The sequence below is a fragment of the Phaseolus vulgaris genome, chromosome 10 (genome assembly GCF_051622355.1).
Source record: "Phaseolus vulgaris cultivar YP4 chromosome 10, ASM5162235v1, whole genome shotgun sequence".
Taxonomy (NCBI): domain Eukaryota; kingdom Viridiplantae; phylum Streptophyta; class Magnoliopsida; order Fabales; family Fabaceae; genus Phaseolus; species Phaseolus vulgaris.
The window spans coordinates 31,794,642-31,808,020 of record NC_143507.1 but is presented as its reverse complement, the minus strand read 5'-3'; positions in this window follow the sequence as shown (position 1 = coordinate 31,808,020).

Genomic DNA, 13,379 nt, shown 5'->3' with positions numbered 1-13,379 from the left:
ATTCATTTTCACTTACTTTTTCTCTAAATCTAAATAACTTCACTTTCCATTAACTTCCCCATTCTTTATTTCCTTTTCCATTTAGAATCAGTATGATTCATTCCCTCCTATGAGCCAGAAGGAAAACAGTATCCAGATGGTCATTCTATAACTCAAGTAGAACTACAATTCTATAGATAACATAGAAATATCTTGATTGCAGACAGAATTTTCAACATGGATTTGTTCTCATACTTGTATGTTAAGGTCCACCTGTGGAATCTAAACCTTATGATCTAAGTCAATCAACCATTCTCATTATACTACATAATATGTGATAGGTTGATTAACTATTCAAATGCAAAACCATGTTATAAGTCTTCTATTGATGAAATATTGAGTCTTAGAAAGGGTGTTGAGATTAACCATATTTATAGCTATTGGTAGCATGGTATGTACTTCACAATTGCATCTTACCGGGATAAAAGCTTTCAGATGGTAAACCAGATTCCAGGATCCTGAGTTCTCACTCTATAGTAATTGAATTGAACTATTGACCAATTAAAGGAATTTCTAATTGATAGAGCAGTGATTGTACTTTTAAGAAGGAGAACTAGATCATTGCTGATAAAAAAAAAGGTGAACTAGATTCTAGGATCCTCTGATTTCCTACTTTATCCAGCAACTGAATAATGGAGACATAATCTTTAACAAGTATTAAGTTGTGGCAGATACAAGCAGGTGAGTTAAGCACCTTTTGGCTCACAAAATTGGTTATAGAAAAGAATGAAAGAGCACTGAAAAATTGTCTATAATTTTGCTACCTGTTTGAATGTTTTGCCTCCAGTTTTCACTACCACTTTTGGCAGCATAGTTGATTCAGGGCAACTTCTTCCAGCACCTCTACAAATTTATTCCTGCACCCCATCATTTTCAGAGAAGACTGTTTTGCCCCCTTTAAAAAATAACTTCCAGATTATGGTTTCCGAAATATTTCTAGAACATCTTTTTTTAAATATGTTTTATGAATTCTGGATTTATCAATCTGGAAATAAATAAAAAATGTTCCAGAATGATTTTTTATCTTCCAGATTTTTTATTCTGAAAGAACCACTATTCTGGAAACTTCTAAAGGTAATTTTATTTTTTGAAGAATGTAGGGGTGTATCAAGAAAAATGTAGAGGTGCAAGAAGAAAGACCTTTGATTCAGACCCCAAATCAAACTCATATTTCTTAGTGGGCTAAATATGTTGGTCCACTATATATGAGCCTTTTCTCTTTGCACTCCATAGTTGTCATGTGCACCCCTAGAGGTGGCTAAAAGATCAAACTTCTTTCTTGCCTCCACCATCCCGTGCCGCCGTAGTTGCTGCCCCGTCACCGCCCTTGCCACTAACCATTCTCTTTATATATGTTGTGCTAAGAATATACTCAAGAAAGAGAGTATTTTGGATTATACAATTGAAAGATACTTTTAAATTCTAAATTATATAATTTAGAAGAATCTTTTGGATTACACGTTAAAATATGAGTTTCAAATTATATAATTTAAAAAAAAAATTGTGTAAAAATAATGTTTGGGTTACACAATTTGAAAATAAAAATAAAAAATTATAGATTGTATAATCTAAAAGTAAATGACTCTTGAAAGGATAAATTTTTTTTGGATTGTACAATCTCTGCGAAAATTAGTTGTATAATTTAAAAATATTTTCATGTAAAAAGATTATTTTCAAATTATAAATTTCTAAAATATCTTTTTTCATATAAAGTAGAAGAGTAAAGTGAAATTTTCATATGATAAAGGAAATTATGAGTTGAAGAATCCTTTTGTTTTGACAAATATTTATGTAATAGTCAGAATTGTTCTCCTTTAATTACGACTTGACATGCAGAAATCATAAAACCAATAATTAATGAATCCCTAAACACTAGCCCCATAGTCTGGTCTTTATTTATCAATCTTTAAAAAAAAAAATTAGAAGGACGAAAAAAAATAAATAAGAAAATGAGCTTGATTGGATTAAGAAAAAGTGAAAAGTTAAGATAAATAAAAAATTGTTAAAGTTTATATATAATTTGATTGATATAATATATTTAAAAAATTATAAAATGATATATTTAGAAAATGAATAAATTATTCTTATTATTAAAAGTTAATATTAACTAAATATCAAACTATAATTTTATTATTAATTTATAAATTTACTTTATTTATTATTATTTTATAAATTTATTGTTATTGTTTTTATCATCATTATTTTTTTATTATAATTAATTCTTTTTATTATTTTATAAAAAAATGTTTTTTAATTTTATTTATAGGTATAATGGTCTAATTAGTCCCTACATTGGTCAATATTCAATTTAGTTTAGTGGTTTTTAAAAAAATTCAATTTCGTCCCTTTATTTTTTAAAAAGTATTCAAATTGGTCCTTTCTGTTAAGTCCCTCGCAACGACGTCAAGTGTTGTTTATGTGGCAGAGATAATTGTTGATGTGACTATTATTTCAAAGACAAGTGAGATTGGGTGTTGTGTGAGGTGGCAAGTGGAGAGGTTTCAGATATTAGTAAAGTTTGGGGGTTAGGGTTTCTCTCATTCGTTAACGTTTTTGGAAGGTGGTCTATCAGCAGATACGAGGGTCGTTTGTGGAGGTGGTTCAATTCTAAGGGGTGTGTTGGAGGTTGTGGTTGTTGATCAAGGATGATCTTGAAGCTTTGATGTCTCCAAATCCATGGTGTTTGATGGAAGGCTGGAGTTGTTGCTTGTGTGGGTGGGTTTTGGGTAGAATGATGTGTAATCCACTCTTTGTTTGAATCCAAAACAGTTTGGAATCAAAACCTTTTTGAAAAAGATTGTTTCATGAAGAAGTGGAAAAACAACTTGTTGTTTTGTCGTTTCAATTAGTTGTTTATCACTTAAAGGTTTTTGAAAAGGGTTTGAAACTGTTTGACTTGGTTGACTTTGCTGTCAAACCAATTCAATCGGTTGTTTCAAGAATTCAACTGATTGTTTCTTGAAAATCCATAACAGAATTTTTGTTATGTTTGCAAATCAGCTTTAAATGTTTTCTAACTGAATAGGCTCCTGCTTTAAATGTTTTTAACAGCTTTTGGAGTATTTAAAGAGGTTGTTATATTCTCTTAAAGTTTGATAACAGTTTTGAGACATTTGTGAAAGTGAGAAAACAAATTTGAATTTTCAAGATTTGCATTCAAGCTTTTTGGGTTTTCTCAAAGAAGTGGAATAGGATTGTTGTAATCTTTTCATTTGATCTTCATCAGGTGTAATCCTTTCTGAATCTATTGTATTTCTAAATACTGGTGTGTAAGTGCAGAACCAGAGGTTGTTCTGATTTATGTGGTGTTTGTGTGCCTAAGGAAGTGTGTGTCTTGAGGTGTTCAAGGTCACTTCTTTGGTGGTGTGTTTGTAATCTGGATTTTGATTGCATAGTAGATACTCAGTGGTTTCTGGGGACTGGATGTAGCTCTAGGGATAAGAGTGAACCAGTATAAATTGCTTGTGTGCTTTTATCTTACCCTAAACTCATCTAAATTCTGCTTTTAAGTTGTTTTCAATTCAGCTGATATAAACAACCGGTTGAATCGCAAAAACAACCGGTTGATTTTCTGTAAATCAACTTAAACAATTTTAATTGATTGCTTTCTGGATTTCTATATCTGTGATTCTACTTTGAATTTCATTATACCTTCAAAGTTTGCGAAAATCTTTCATAAACAATTCACCCCCCCCCTCTTGTTTAAAGCCATATATTCTAACAGTGGTGGAGTTCGGTTTTGTGGATTTGTTGCTGGAAGGAAGGAGTTGGCTTTTGTGATTCATTCTCATATTCGTTCTTGTTTGATGTTTCCTTGAGTGAGAATGTATGGCTATAGGTCTACATTTGCATCATCATGCACCTGTAATCGGATGGGTGAGCAAAACTAGTCTAATTGTAGCTTTGGTGGTGGGAGCAGGACCACAGTAGTTGCTCCTAGTTGCGATTGTGGGGAATTTATGATTTTGAGAACAACAACAATTGTCAAAAATGGTGGGAGGCAATTTTCGGGGTGTCCAAAGTATAAGGTAAGATTTAGATGGTGCATTGAAGACACTAAGTGATGGAGGAGGGCCAAGCACATCCCACCATGAAAGCCAAGACCCAAAGCTAGACCATGATGAGCGTCTAGACTCAAGGAAGGAGCGTCTAGGACGTGAAGAGGGGAGGCTACACATGGAGCGTCTAGGGGGAGGCCTAGACCGTCTAGGCCCAATTACAAGATCAATGGCTAAGCACATTCACGCCCAATTGAATGAAGCCACAGATAGAAGAGAGAAAGCCTTGTACATGTTACATGGAGGCCCATTAGGGGTGCTTAGTAATTAGAGTAGTGTAGAAAGCATAATTGAGTGAACATTCTAGAATATCTTTTGTTTTGGCCGGTCATGAGCACATGGCACATGTGCTTGGTGATTTGCATTTCATTTGGCTTTCATTTCATTAGCTATTAGCTTAGTTTACACGGCCATTTAGCTTATAAATAGGAAGGCCTACACCTTGTATTTTCAAGTTTATTGTGAGTAAAGTTATGCTGCCATTTTGTGCCAAGCTTTGCTTCTCCCTAGAACTCTAGGCTCTAAACTTCACATCCTTCACCTTTCCTTGGGCTGGCCGAACCTCCCTATGTTCATACCTATCATGCACCTTCAAGATCAACATCACTCTTAGGAGGATCTTGCACACACACCTCCATAGCTTCCGCACCATTTTCTTACATGATTCAAGAAGACCTTCATGAAATTTGCCATCATTTGGTATCATGAGCTTGGGTTCTTCAAGATGAGTTGCTTTTGGTCTTTTCATTTCTAGTTCTTCTTTATTTCATGTTGTTCATCTTATTTCCATAATTGTCTTGCTGTTTTTTTGCATTTTAATTTGTTTTGGTGTGCTATTTGGAAGATTCAACCGAAGCACTTTTGTTCAATTGATCTTGAACAATTTCTTGTGCAAATTGTGATAGGATTCCATACACCTTTGAGTTGTTGTTTTCTTTTAGGCTTTTGAGTCTTTATTGCACTTTTAATTTGGTTCTTATTATGCTTTTGAGTCTTTAATTTCTGAATCCATATATGGTTTGCCAAGTCATGTTCATCCACAATGTCAACAATTCTTAGTAGTCCTTTATTTGGCTTAATTGTTTCTTGATTTTGGGTATCTTTAATTGCTTTGAATCTGCTGTTCTTTGATCTTTTAGTGCCTTTTTAATTTTAGTTTGAGTTCCTATTTGTGTTTAGATCTTACACAAATTCCTTTTCTCAATTCCATTGTGTTTAAATTTTGGTATCTTGCTGTTTTTGTTTCCAGTTTCCAGAATCCCCTGTTTCAAATTTTCTGTGCTGGCTGTTTTGTTCCAGAAAAATATTTTTACTCATAGGAAAATTTTGATTCTCTGTAATATGCAAGTTTGAAGTGTTATAGAAAGGACAAAAAAAGAATTAGTCCAAAAGAATCAACAGAAAAAAAATGATAAATCTTTTAAAATCAGTGTGCAAATCTGAGGCGCTACAGCTGGCGTAACTGAACACCAAAATTGAAAAATTTATTAAAACAAATTGGTGCATGCGTTTTGAGTGATTCCAAAGCCAGATTTTTGCTAAGATCTTGAATATCTTGCATATCAAATTTCAGAATCATATCTTAAAAACACAGCTCAGCATAAATTGGGAAAAAACACGTTTCTAGCCCACAACATTTTCCAGTGGTGCTGTTTTTTTTTATTTGGTCATCTAATTCTAGTGCCATTCTTAGGATTCTTTTGTGTGCCTACCTTTATTTTGGTACCTTTTATTTGCTTGCTTAATATTTCTTGGACCTCTTTCTAGTTGTCATAATCTAACTCCTTTTGGTGGTACTGTTTTATTCAATTAAATTGTTTCTTGCTTTTGTTCTTTGACCTTTAATTTGGTGCTGAAATTTATTTCTCCTTTGGTGCTTAATTGAATGGAAACTTGACTTGGGTAAGGTCTAGTCTTTTGATAGGTTCTGGACTTGGAGAATTAAAACCTTCATTCTAAGGGGAAACAAAGCTGAGGCCCAAACAAGCTTTCTTGAAAAACACTACAAACACTTGGAGGGCCAACAAGCAAAGACAACAAGGAAGTGCATTTAGCAAAAAGAGGATCAACAAAGGGAGTTTTCTTAATTTCCTTGCAACTTAATTTTGTGTTAATTACCTCTTAATTACGATTTAGACGGTGAGTGTGTCTTCAAGGGCTCAAAGTGTCCAAGAAGCCTCACCTAGGGCCGACTAGTATAGAATTCTTAATTAGCAATTGTTAATTGTTTGTAATTGCCTTTTCTTTTGCTTAGTTAGTGACGCTTTGCATGCTTATTTTGTTAAGTTTGTGATAAACCGTCTAGCTTTGTTGATTGATTAGCATACATTGTTTTCTTGCATTGAAAAAAAAAAGTTTTGATTTCTCAACTTAATTGTGTTCTAAGTAGTTTACTAAGAGGAAGTTTTGTGTGAAGACATTGAGGGATAGTTTTTGGCTAAGGCAAAGGCTTGGTACTTAAGTAGTCCTTTGTGACTCACCTCCCTTACCTGGAAAACTACCTTCTTTGACTTTCCTAAATTTCCTTAAGGTAAAACACTTATATACACAAAAACTTTAGCCATGTCTTCTCCTCCTCACTCTCCAAAGTCTATTGAAAGTGAAGTCAAATCTATAAAATCTCTTTTAAAAGAAGTTTCACAAGTTGTACAAATGATTTCCTTTAGACAATTGGAGAATGAGAATAAAATCAATGAATTGGCTAAAGCCCAAGAGGAGAAATCCCAAAAATCACAAAAATCAAAGAAAACTCATACTCATGCATCTAGGAGTAATGAGTCTCTAGGGGAGGGAAGCCTTAGAATTAATGACTACTACCAACCACCCCCTAGAAGGAATAGGCAAAGGGAGCAAGAGGTGCCAAGGGAAACTAGAGTAGACCTACCTCATTTTCATGGTAAGGAAAATGTAGAAATCTATCTAGATTGGGAAATGAAGGTAGAACAACTCTTTGTTTGCCATAGGGTAAGTGAGGAATGTAAAGTACCCTTAGCCGCCCTTAGCTTCCAAGGGAACGCCATGTATTGGTGGACCTCTCTCGAAAGAGAAAGGCGTCTTCATAGGGAACCTCCCATTACATATTGGAATGACCTTAGGGGAGCCCTAAGACGCCGACACATACCTTCCTACTACCATAGGGAGTTGATGGACAAGCTCCAAAGACTCCAACAAAAAAACATGAGTGTGGAAGAGTATAGACAAAAAATGGAGCTCTACATGGTGAGAGCATCCATTAGAGAAGAGGAGGATACCACAATAGCTAGGTTCCTTAGTGGCCTATCACTTGAGATAAGAGATAGAGTGGAGCTCTTACCTTACCAAGACTTGAATGACTTGGTTCAACTTTGCATTAAAGTTGAACAACAAATCTTACGCAAAACATCAAGTTTAAAGGTGAGCCCTTACTCTAACTTTTATCCCAAGAAAGAGTTTAGAAGGGAGGGTAGTACATCAAAAGAAAAACCAAAAGAACCTACCAAACCTTTTACCAAAGAAACCTCCACCCCACCCATCCGAGCTAGAGATGTCAAGTGTTTCAAGTGCTATGGTAGAGGGCATGTGCAAGCACAATGTCCAAACCAAAGGACTTTGTTTCTTAAGGGTGTAGATGAATACACTAGTGGCGAGGATGAGCCTAGTGAGAGAGAGGAGGGGGGAGAGGATGAGAGGGTAGCTCCACTAGAGGGAGAATTGCTTATGATTAGGAGAACCCTCAACAATCACCCTAGCACATCCATTGAAACACAAAGAGAGAACATATTTCATACAACATGCAATGTTTTAGAAAACATATGCTCTCTCATTGTGGATAGTGGATCTAGTTGCAATTGTTGTAGTGCTAGAATGGTGGAGAAGCTTAAGCTACAAGTAGTTCCTCACCCAAAACCTTATAAACTTCAATGGCTTAATGAAAATGGGGAACTACATGTAGACAAGCAAGTGGAAATCAAGTTTTCCATAGGGAACTACAAAGATAAGGTTTTATGTGATGTAGTACCTATGGAAGCTTGTCATATCTTATTAGGGAGACCATGGCAATTTGATAAGAAAACCTTGCATGATGGTCTCACTAACGAGATTTCCTTCACCCACAAGTATAAAAAGTTTGTACTTAGTCCTTTACCACATTCTCAAGTGGTAAAAGACCAAATACAAATGAAGCAAAAGAGGGATGAGGAAAACAAAAAAAAAAGCGCTAGAAAAAGAGAAAATCCTTAGGGATAGGAAGGCGTGGGAGAAGAGTGTTCCTTCCCACAAGGTTGGTCAACAAGAAAAGCCTCTTGAAAATGTTTTTGAAAATTTGCTTCTTGTTGAACAACCAAGCCTTATCTTTTGTAAAGGAGCACTTACATGCACTGCCACAAGTAATGAACTTATGAATTTACCTCCTCAAATAGAAAACCTTTTAAGTGAATTTGAAGATCTATTCTCTAATGAGGGTCCCATTGGGCTTCTTCCCCTTAGAGGTATAGAACATCAAATTGACTTCATTCCGGGGGCAAGCCTACCAAATAGGCCTGCTTATAGAACCAACCCCGAGGAGACAAAGGAGATAGAATCACAAGTTCAAGACTTGTTGGAGAAGGGTTGGGTTCAAAAGAGCCTAAGCCCTTGTGCTGTACCTGTCTTGTTGGTGCCCAAAAAGGATGGAAAATGGCGCATGTGTTGTGATTGTCGAGCAATCAACAACATCACCATCAAGTATAGGCATCCAATCCCAAGGCTTGACGATATGCTTGATGAATTACATGGGTCAACTCTATTCTCCAAAATTGACCTTAAAAGTGGATATCACCAAATTCGAATCAAGGAGGGTGATGAGTGGAAAACCGCTTTTAAGACGAAATTTGGATTATATGAGTGGTTGGTGATGCCCTTTGGGCTTACTAATGCCCCAAGTACATTCATGAGGCTTATGAATCACACCTTGAGAGATTGTATAGGTAAATATGTAGTAGTTTATTTTGATGATATCTTAGTGTATAGTAAATCCCTAGAAGACCATCTAAGTCACCTTAGGGAAGTTCTTCTAGTGCTTAGGAAAAATAGTCTTTTTGCAAATAGGGATAAGTGTACCTTTTGTGTAGATAGTGTAGTTTTCTTAGGCTTCATAGTAAACAAAAAGGGGGTGCATGTAGATCCCGAGAAAATCAAAGCCATCCGCGAGTGGCCCACTCCACAAAATGTAAGTGATGTAAGAAGTTTTCATGGGTTAGCTAGCTTCTATAGAAGGTTTGTGCCTAATTTTTCTAGCCTAGCTTCTCCTTTGAATGAACTTGTTAAAAAAGATGTTGCATTTTGTTGGAATGAAAAGCATGAGCAAGCCTTCCAAAGGCTAAAAGCTCAACTCACCAATGCACCAATTCTATCTCTCCCAAATTTTTCCAAAACTTTTGAGATAGAGTGTGATGCATCGGGGGTAGGCATAGGTGCGGTATTGTTGCAAGGTGGACACCCCATTGCTTATTTTAGTGAAAAACTCCATGGTGCCACCCTCAACTACCCCACCTATGACAAAGAGCTCTATGCTCTTGTGCGAGCCCTAAAGACTTGGGAACACTACCTTGTGTCCAAAGAATTTGTCATCCATAGTGATCACGAGTCTTTAAAATATTTGAAGGGCCAACACAAGCTCAACAAGAGACAAGCTAAATGGATGGAATTTCTTGAACAATTTCCTTATGTAATCAAATACAAGAAAGGAAGCACCAATATAGTGGTCGATGCTCTTTCAAGACGGCATACACTCTTTTCAAAATTGGGTGCCCAAATTCTTGGATTTGACCACATAAGAGAGCTTTACCAAGAAGATCAAGAACTCTCATCCATCTATGCCCAATGTCTACATAGAGCGCAATGAGGTTACTATGTGTCCGAGGGATATCTTTTTAAAGAGGGAAAACTTTGCATTCCCCAAGGAACACATAGGAAACTCCTTGTCAAAGAATCACATGAGGGGGGACTCATGGGCCATTTTGGAGTTGATATTACTCTAGACCTTTTAAAAGCAAAATTTTGTTGGCCACACATGAGGAAAGATGTCCAAAGACATTGTTCTAGAAGCATCTCATGTTTAAAAGCAAAGTCTAGAACAATGCCTCATGGACTCTACACCCCTTTGCCGATTGCAAATGCTCCTTGGGAAGACATTAACATGGATTTCATTTTAGGACTTCCTAGGACTGCAAGAGGCCATGACTCTATCTTTGTGGTAGTGGACCGTTTTAGCAAAATGTCCCATTTTATTCCATGCCACAAGGTAGATGATGCTCAAAATATTTCTAGACTCTTCTTTAGAGAAGTGGTGAGACTTCATGGTCTCCCTAGAAGTATAGTATCCGATAGAGATCCCAAGTTTATCAGCCACTTTTGGAAAACTCTTTGGGGCAAACTTGGAACAAGACTACAATTTTCAACTTCTTGTCATCCTCAAACGGATGGTCAAACCGAAGTAGTCAATAGATCTCTTGGGACTATGCTTAGGGCTATCATGAAGGTCAACCATAAATCTTGGGATGAGTATCTTCCCCACATTGAATTTGCTTACAATAGAGTAGTTCACAAGACTACTAATGCTTCTCCTTTTGAAGTAGTATATGGTTTTAATCCTCTCACACCCATGGATTTGATACCTCTTCCTAATCCACAAGATTTTGTGCATAAGGAAGGAGTAATCAAAGCCGACTTTGTAAAGAAAATGCATGAGAAGATTAAACTCCAAATACAACAACAAAATGAGAAGTACACAAAATACAACAATAAAGGGAAGAAAGAAATAATTTTTGAGGAAGGAGACTTAGTTTGGCTTCACCTTCGCAAAGATAGATTTCCAACTCAAAGGAAGTCCAAACTAAGTCCCCGAGGTGATGGACCCTTTCAAGTCCTCAAGCGAGTCAATAACAATGCATATAAATTGGACCTACCTCTTGAATATGGAGTTCATGACACTTTTAATGTAATTGATCTTCCTCCATTTGTAGGTACCAATAACGATGACGAGCTGGATTTGAGGACAAATCCTTTCCAAGGGGGAGGGGATGATGGAGGAGGGCCAAGCACATCCCACCATGAAAGCCAAGACCCAAAGCTAGACCATGATGAGCGTCTAGACTCAAGGAAGGAGCGTCTAGGACGTGAAGAGGGGAGGCTACACATGGAGCGTCTAGGGGGAGGCCTAGACCGTCTAGGCCCAATTACAAGATCAATGGCTAAGCACATTCACGCCCAATTGAATGAAGCCACAGATAGAAGAGAGAAAGCCTTGTACATGTTACATGGAGGCCCATTAGGGGTGCTTAGTAATTAGAGTAGTGTAGAAAGCATAATTGAGTGAACATTCTAGAATATCTTTTGTTTTGGCCGGTCATGAGCACATGGCACATGTGCTTGGTGATTTGCATTTCATTTGGCTTTCATTTCATTAGCTATTAGCTTAGTTTACACGGCCATTTAGCTTATAAATAGGAAGGCCTACACCTTGTATTTCCAAGTTTATTGTGAGTAAAGTTATGCTGCCATTTTGTGCCAAGCTTTGCTTCTCCCTAGAACTCTAGGCTCTAAACTTCACATCCTTCACCTTTCCTTGGGCTGGCCGAACCTCCCTATGTTCATACCTATCATGCACCTTCAAGATCAACATCACTCTTAGGAGGATCTTGCACACACACCTCCATAGCTTCCGCACCATTTTCTTACATGATTCAAGAAGACCTTCATGAAATTTGCCATCACTAAGGATGACAAAGATGGATTTATTGCTAGACAAAGAAATAAGATTTGTAGTTTGGAAAAACATTTGAAGGTTTCAAGAAAGTGAATTAAGATGTTGTTAGTAGGATTGTCTGTTGTTGTAATAAACATTGTTATGTTGTCTATTTTCTTAAAATTCCCATGACGTATGTATTTCTTTTGAGATTATGATTGAATGGGTTAATGTAATATGTATTAGTTCAATGTATTGAAATTATCCTGAAATTTGAATTTGTATTTCAGTATTAAGTAATGCAAAATGAATTTTAATTAACCAAATATTTGAATTTGATTTCAGTATCATGTCAAGAATGAATTTTAATGATAGCAATGTGTTGTATAATATAAAATGAACCCATGAAGGAAATGAAATAAGCAAAGCCATATGGAATGAACCAAACTTAATTATCATACAACCTGATAACATCAATGTGCTGTGAAATTATCAAATACATGTCTACATGAACCTAAATATCATTCCAAAATACATTAACAGGAGCCTAGAATAACTGTTTTTCAAAATACACAGTTATAAACTGAAATCAGTGGCTTCCAAAAATGCCCTCTCTTGGACCGTAACTTAAGACTCGTGTTGGGTCCGCTAAATTTTTCGCTTGATCTTGTTGTCCTTCGAGCTGGCTAAGATAGCTGGCGTGGTTGTGAATTTGTTGATTGAGTAGGGAGAAATGGTGGAGGGGGTTGGGTTAGAGCTGTCTCAGATAGGGATGGCAAAGTCGGGTGGGCCACGTGGGCCGGCACGAAGCCCGCTGATAAAAAACGTGGGGCGGGCTCACCTTTTCAACCTGCTAACCCGCATTAGCCCGCCCTGCATAACCTGCGGGCTAACAACGGGGCGGGCTGGTGTGCAAGCCCGCAAACCAAAAAACAAATTGACTTTGGCAGCAGTGGAGTAAATGTTCTGTTTTTCTTCCTTTTTCATTTTGGGGTAGAAAATTACAAGGGTCATTGGAGTTATAATTTCCTTGAGACTCCTTTTTGGTCTAATTTTGGGGATGAAAATACAGGATGTTGGATATGATATTTTTCATGTAATTTGGAATAAATAATAATGGATATGTTAGGTAGTGGGTAAGTCCAGAATATTGGAAGGTTGAAACTTGGATTATGTAACATTCAATTAATGTTTGTTGTTGTATTAATCCTAAACCCTTTGTTTTTTTAGACATTTTTTCAAGAGAAAAAGTAAAAAAAAAAATCATTCAATTTCTAAAAAAATAAAAATTCAATGCGAGTTGGCCCGCAAACCCGCGGGCCAGCCCTTATGCGGGACGGAACAGAAAATCTAGCCCGCATTCACTTTGCGGCGCGGGCCAAGTGCGAGGCGAGCCTATTCGGGGCGGGCTAGCCCGCTTTGCTATCCCTAGTCTCAGATGGATGTGCCTGAGATGGCCCTGGGTTAGGTGGATCTGCCTCACTTGGAGCTTGCTGAGATAGTTTTTCAGTGCAGGACTTTCTGTTTTGGCCAAGTTTATGACAAATCCCACATATTTTCTTTTATCCAGTTTGGCCTAA